The 7724-nt window shown below is 28.8% G+C and overlaps 1 pseudogene; it reads left to right on the forward strand.

The window, feature by feature from the left end:
- The first annotated feature begins 644 nt into the window (after window positions 1-644).
- On the forward strand, window positions 645-3289 carry LOC131169068 (high affinity nitrate transporter 2.5-like; annotated as a pseudogene).
- Window positions 3290-7724: the final 4435 nt, after the last annotated feature.

Genomic DNA, 7724 nt, shown 5'->3' on the forward strand with positions numbered 1-7724 from the left:
TAATTATAGATTTATTTTAATAATATAATAAATGATATAATACATTAAATTAATAATTAAATATTTAATTTAATATTAAAATAAATAATATAATATAATAAATTTATAATATTATATTTATTTCAATAATAAAATAAATTATATGATATATATATATCGTTATTAGTCATTTTACATATGAACATCAATAACTAAATATAATTTTATCAAACACTTAATATAAATCAGTTATCATTATATATATATATATATATATATATATATATATATGCAAGAATATTACTTTTAACACATTTACTTTTATTTAATCAAATGCCTCAAACACGTAAAACTATTAGAAATCTAAATAATAAATTAATTAATCTTCCTACCATATATAGCTAGCTAAGATCTTAAAATAACAAATATATTTTCCAAGTTATTCAGCTTCAAGTTAGTACTAATTGACTAATGATGTGTTGAACAATATTGTACCAAAGCGGGAGGCACCCAGTAGGAAACGATTCTAGGAATTTCCTCATGTCCACCAAAGCAATCATCAGTCCATTGCGTAAAAATGCTGCAGCATCCTTCAGCCATTTGAAGGTCTTGAAAAATTGTACCTATGGCAGATCGAGCCCAACACAAACCCACACTAACTGAAGATGCAGCACAGGCTGGAGACAAAGTCAATGGGGGAGAAGGTGCCCCAGGAACTTGGGGAGTTGATGGTGCTTTTGGAACTTGAGGAGTTGATGATGCTGGTGGAGTTGGGCTAGGAAAGAAAGGATTTGATGGGCAATGGCACACACATGTACACTGTCTTCCGATTGAACCTCGCCCCCCTTGAACCCAACTTATCTCGTAAGGGCAGCCAAAACATGCAACAGTACAGCCACAATCAAATGCAACAGCCTCTTCACTAATATGATTTGCTAACCCATCATTCATCAACCTTGCTAAGCACACAAGAACAAATACCAACCAGATTGAACACCTCATTTTGTCTAATAATGATAACTACTTTTTCTTTTGTTCTATAATCTTGTTGAGCAGCTCGGGTATTTATAGAATACACACAATCTAATTTGAAGTTATGTCAATAACTCCAAGTTGAATTTTAATTTAACTCTTGTTTATCCGATATCATCAATTTCTATTATAATTAAACTATGCTACCTATTTTTTCATAATTGAATCACGCAGGGAAAGTATATCTCCTATAAATTTATCATTAATTTAAGAAGGAAATTAATAATACTAGATCTCTAATTTAATTACGTGTTGTCATTTATTAGTTTATAAATAAATTATTTCTGCAAACAAAGTCCATCACAATATCTGCTCACGTTTTCTATCTCTTTAATAATTAGGAGAATTCATTATTTATTTTATTAATTATAATTAGTGTTTATGAAGATTTATTTAAATTACCTTCTTCCTAATTAAAATTTTAGTGGATAAGATGAGATTTAACCACGTTATTATCATTAAATTAAGAATCAATTCAATTATTAGAGTGGCTAATGGCACATTCAACCAAGTTAAATTTTTAATATTTTATTATTGTTTTAGTAATACATTAAATTTTTTATTTTATAATTATATTTAAATAAGTTTTTAATCTAATTATTTATAAAGATTCAAACTAATTGAATTAAATTAAAAGCCTGTTTAGTTTAGCTGTTGGATATAATTGATAACTGATAATTTTTACTGTTATTTGATAACTAATGGCTGATAGCTGATTATAGTTGATTTATGTTAAGTGTTTGGTAAAATTATATTTAACTGTTGTTATTGATATATGAAATGACTAATAAGTGTATGTTTTATATAATTTATTTTATTATTAAAATAAATATAAAATTATAAATTTATTATATTATATTATTTATTTTATTATTAAATTAAATATATAATTATTAATTTAATATATTATATTATTTATTATATTATTAAAATAATATATCTCACAAATTTTATAACTGAAATAAGAAAATAATTAAATTCTTTAAAAATAATTAAATAACTTTAAAAGTTTGCTTCATGTCCAACGCCTCATCACCTGCATCTTTTTTCCTAGAACTCTTTTTCACAGGCTTCTCCTTGGCCACTTTTGTCTCCGCTCAATTCTGGATGAGCTCCATGTTTTCAGCCCCAGGAGTTGGCACCGCTAATGGTGTTGCAGGCGGGTGGGGCAATCTTGGTGGTGGGGCGACGCAGCTGATCATGCCCCCTTGTTTTTGGCCTAATCCGTGACATTGGAGCAGTGAAATTTACAGCTTGGAGAATTGCATTTTTCATTCCTGCCCTGTTTCAAATGTTATCAGCATTTGCAGCATTGATCTTCGGCCAGGACTTGCCAGACGGGAACTTCGGTAGGCTACGAAAGTCAGGGGATAAATCCAAAGATAAATTCTCAAACGTCTTCTATCATGGGGTTACAAATTACAGAGGGTGGATCCTGGCATTAACTTGAGGATACTGTTTTGGGGCGGAGCAGACAATTGACAATATAATAGCTGATTATTTTTATGACAGATTTGATCTGGAACTCCACCAAGCAGGAATTATTGCAGCAACTTTTAGACTAGAAAATATTGTTTCTAGACCAGCTGGAGGATTGATTTCTGATGTCGTAGCAAAGAGGTTTGGAATGAGAGGTAGGCTATGGGCTTTGTGGATAGTGCAGACATTAGGAGGCGTACTGTGCATCATTCTTGGGCAAGTGGGATCCTTGAGTGCATCCACTTTAGTGATGATTGCTGTCTCTTTTTTTTTTCTGCCAAGGAGCATGTGGGCTAACATTTGGGGTGGTTCCTTTGTCTCGAGGAGGTAATTAAGATTTCTACTTCCACTTGATTCCATTCCTTTTCTATCTCGCAGAGGATCAATTCTAATATTCATGCATCCATACGTTTAATTCTTCAGGTCATTAGGGCTAATATCCGGCATGACAGGCGGTGGTGGAAATGTGGGTGCAGTTCTGATTCAACTAATTTTCTTCAAAAGATCCAAATATTACAAAGAAAAAGGGATAACACTCATGGGTATTATGATTATATGCTGCACTCTCGCAATATGTTTAATATACTTCCCACAATGGGGTGGAATGTTTTGTGGCACATCATCCGAAAATACTGCAACAGAAGAATACTATTACATGTCTGAATGGAATTCAAAGGAGAAAGAGCAAGGATTACATCAGGCAAGCTTAAAATTTGCTGATAACAGCAGAAGTGAAAGAGGCAGAAGAGCAGGCTCTAAAACCATGCCACCAAATGAGACCCCATCTACAAATGTATAGTCTATATCCACTAGGTTCTCAAATTATCGACCATGAGCTTAGCAAGTAAAGGTAATTTGCATTGTGATATCCAAGTTTCAGATTGCAGGCTGTCGTATGTAGCAATAAATGATCTCAAAGACCTCATGCATCAAATATATGAATTAGAAAATAAAGTTTAGCATCTTTGGTATTTATAAAGATCCAGAAAATCAGACTGAATATAGATAAAATATAAAACCTACCGAATAGGGAAAAAAAATTATATATAAAACTAAAGCAAGAATGTTGCTTAACACAATTACTTCAATTTAATCAAATGCCTCAGACACATAACAACTACTGAAAATCTAAATAATAAACTAATCTTCTTATGATATATAGCTAGCTAAGATCCTGAAATATAAATATATTCTTTAAAGGTATTCGGCTACAAATTAAATCTAATTGACTAATGATGAGCTGAACAATATTGTACCAAAGCAGGAGGCACAAAGTAGGAGACAAGCTTAGGAATTTCCTCGCTTCCACCAAAACAATCGTCAGCCCATTGTGTAAACATATTGCAACATCCTTCAGCCACTTGAAGGTTTTGAAAAACTGTACCTATGGCAGATCGAGCCCAACACAAACCAACATTAACTGAGGATGCAGCACAGGCTGGAGACAAAAAGAATTGGGGAGAAGGTGCTCCAGAGACTTGAGGGGTTGACGGTACACTTGGAACTTGAGGAGTTGATGGTGCCTTGAGAAGTTGATGGTGGGCAATGGCATACACATGTACATTGTGTCCCGATTACACCTTGCCCAACCTTACCTCATAAGGGCAGCCGGAACAAGCAGCAGTACAGCCACAATATGCAACAGCCTCTTCACTTGCAGAATCTGAACTAAAAGGATTTGCTAACCCATCATTCATTAACCCTACCAAGCAGCCAAGAACAAATACCAACCAAATTGAGCGCCTCATTTTTGCTAATGATAACAAATTTTTCTTTCTTATTTTAGCAAACAATCGCTAATTTGTCTTTTGTTCTACAATATGTGCATATTTATAATATACCCATAATATAATTTGACCTTATCTCATTAACTCCAAGTTGAATTTTAATATGATTCTTTTTTATCCGATATCATGAATCTCTCTATTATAATTAAACTATGATACCTACCTTGCCATGCCATCATATAGGGAAAGAATATTTGCTTCAAGTTTATCATTAATTAATTATTTTAAGAAGGAATTTTACAATATTGGACCTTAGTTTAATTGAATGCTTCATTTATTAGTTTATAAATTGTTTCTGCAAATAATGTCCATCACAATATCTGCCCTTGTTCTCTACCTCTTTAATTATGAGAATTCATTAATTATTTATTTTATAATCCAATTTAATTTTCTATGTCATATTTTTATTATTTATACGTTTCTTTCAATTTTAAATTTTTGTTTAATCAATGCTATGGAGGTAATGTAAATGCTTCGGTCATCCAATACCATTCTACAAACATTAAATCACAGGTGTAATCCAATCCAATCCTAATATATTTGAAAAATTAATGTAGGTAACTTCTAAGACTCTAAATTATCCGTTAAAATTATCCATGAAAATTGATGTTGATCATATATGAGATTAATTCCTCAGCTTTGCAATCTTCAGCCTCTCTTTCAATTTCTAAAATGATATGATAGCTTTATATTTCACAACAAAACCTGCTCTGTTCCATACAATGCCACTCAAATTGCTCTCTCTATTGATGTTTTCTTGTTTAATAAATTTTACTGAAAAGTGCTTCTGCGGATGACGATTTCTTGAAAAAACAAATTTAATAAGTAACTTCATTTCACACTAATTTGGTAAGCACTTGATTAGGTGTACAAAAATCTGAATACAAAAAAAGTGCAAACAAGGACAATTCAATAAATTTTAATTACTTTTTGTTATGCATGCGAGGGTGTTTGGTTCACTTAAAAAAATGAAGTTGATAGTTGATAAATACCCAAATAAATGAATTAGAGTGTTTGGTAAATTTTAAAAAATAAAGTTAATAGCTGATGGGTAATTGATATGGTACTCATAACTGCAATCTATATCAAAATATAGTTGTTTCTTATTAGCTGACAGTTGATTTGATTTTATTTTTTACTTAGATCATATTAACCTTTTTTCATTTAATTCGAAAATTAATATTTTTAATGCTTTTATCTTTTTTATTTATATTTTAATATTTTTATTAGCGCATTATAACTTTTTTAAAATATTTTTTTATTAATAACATAAAATATAAAATATTTATTTATTATAAAAAAATGCTTGTTTTACATTTAAGAATTTAAAATTAGTTATAAATTTTTTCTTTATCAACAATAATAATTACTTTATTATTTTATAACTATATTTTTAAAGTTATTGAATTATTTTTTAAAGTATTTAATTATTTTTTTATTTCAATAATAAAATAAATGATATAACATAATGAATCAATAATTATAGATTTATTTTAATAATATAATAAATGATATAATATATTAATTTAATAATTAAATATTTAATTTAATAATAATAATATAATATAATATAATAAATTTATAAAATTATATTTATTTCAATAATAAAATAAATTATATGATATATATACTGTTATTAGTCATTTTACATATGAACATTAATAATTAAACATAATTTTGTCAAATACTTAACATAAATCAGTTATCATTATATATATATATATATATATATATATATATATATATATATATATATATATATATATATATGCAAGAATATTGCTTTTAACACATTTACTTTTATTTAATCAAATACCTCAAACACTTAAAACTATTAGAAATCTAAATAATAAATTAATTAATCTTCCTACCATATATAGCTAGCTAAGATCCCAAAATAACAAATATATTTTCCAATGAATTCGGCTTCAAGTTAGTACTAATTGACTAATGATGTGTTGAACAATATTGTACCAAAGCAGGAGGCACCCAGTAGGAAACGATTCTAGGAATTTCCTCATGTCCACCAAAGCAATCATGAGTCCATTGCATAAACATACTGCAGCATCCTTCAGCCATTTGAAGGTCTTGAAAAATTGTACCAATAGCAGATCGAGCCCAACACAAACCCACATTAACTGAGGATGCAGCACAGGCCGGAGACAAAGTCAATGGTGGAGAAGGTGCCCCAGGAACTTGAGGAGTTGATAGTGCTTTTGGAACTTGAGGAGTTGATGATGCTGGTGGAGTTGGGCTATGGAAGAAAGGATTTGATGGGCAATGGCACACACATGTACAGTGTCTTCCGATTGAACCTCGCCCCCCTTGAAGCCAACTTATCTCATAAGGGCAGCCAAAACATGCAAGAGTACAGCCACAATCAAATGCAACAGCCTCTTCACTAATAGGATTTGCCAATCCATCATTCATCAACCTTGCTAAGCACACAAGAACAAATACCAACCAGATTGAACACCTCATTTTGACTAATAATGACTAATAATGACAACGACTTTTTCTTTTGTTCTATGATATTTATGTAGTGTGATTTGATTTTAATCTCGTTGAGCAGCTCAGGTATTTATAGAATACCCCCAATCTAATTTGAAATTATGTCAATAACTCCAAGTTGAATTTTAATTTAATTCTTGTTTATCTGATATCATGAATTTCTATCACAATTAAACTATGCTACCTGTCTTTTCATAATTGAATCACGCAGGAAAAGTATATCTCCTATAAATTTATCATTAATTTAAGAAGGAAATTAACAATACTAGATCTCTAATTTAATTACGTGTTATCATTTATTAGTTTGTAAATAAATTGTTTCTTCAAACAAAGTCCATCACAATATCTGCTCACGTTTTCTATCTCTTTTATAATTAGGAGAATTCATTATTTATTTTATCAATTATAATTAGTGTTTATGAAGATTTATTTAAATTACCTTCTTCCTAATTAAAATTTTAGTAATACATTAAATTTTTTATTTTATAATTATATTTAAATAAGTTTTTAATCTAATTATTTATAAAGATTCAAACTAATTGAATTAAATTAAAAGCCTGTTTAATTTAACTGTTGGATGTAATTGATAACTGATAATTATTACTGTTATTTGATAATTAATGACTGATAGCTGATTATAATTTATTTATGTTAAGTGTTTGATAAAATTATATTTAACTGTTGCTATTGATATGTAAAATGACTGATAAGGGTATGTTTTATATAATTTATTTTATTATTAAAATAAATATAAAATTATAAATTTTTTACATTGTATTATTTATTTTATTATTAAATTAAATATATAATCATTAATTTAATATATTATATTATTTATTATATTATTGAAATAATATATCTCATTAATTTTATAACTGAAATAAGAAAATAATTAAATTCTTTAAAAATAATTAAATAACTTTAAAAGTTTGCTTC

Source organism: Hevea brasiliensis, chromosome 14, assembly GCF_030052815.1.
Source record: "Hevea brasiliensis isolate MT/VB/25A 57/8 chromosome 14, ASM3005281v1, whole genome shotgun sequence".
Taxonomy (NCBI): domain Eukaryota; kingdom Viridiplantae; phylum Streptophyta; class Magnoliopsida; order Malpighiales; family Euphorbiaceae; genus Hevea; species Hevea brasiliensis.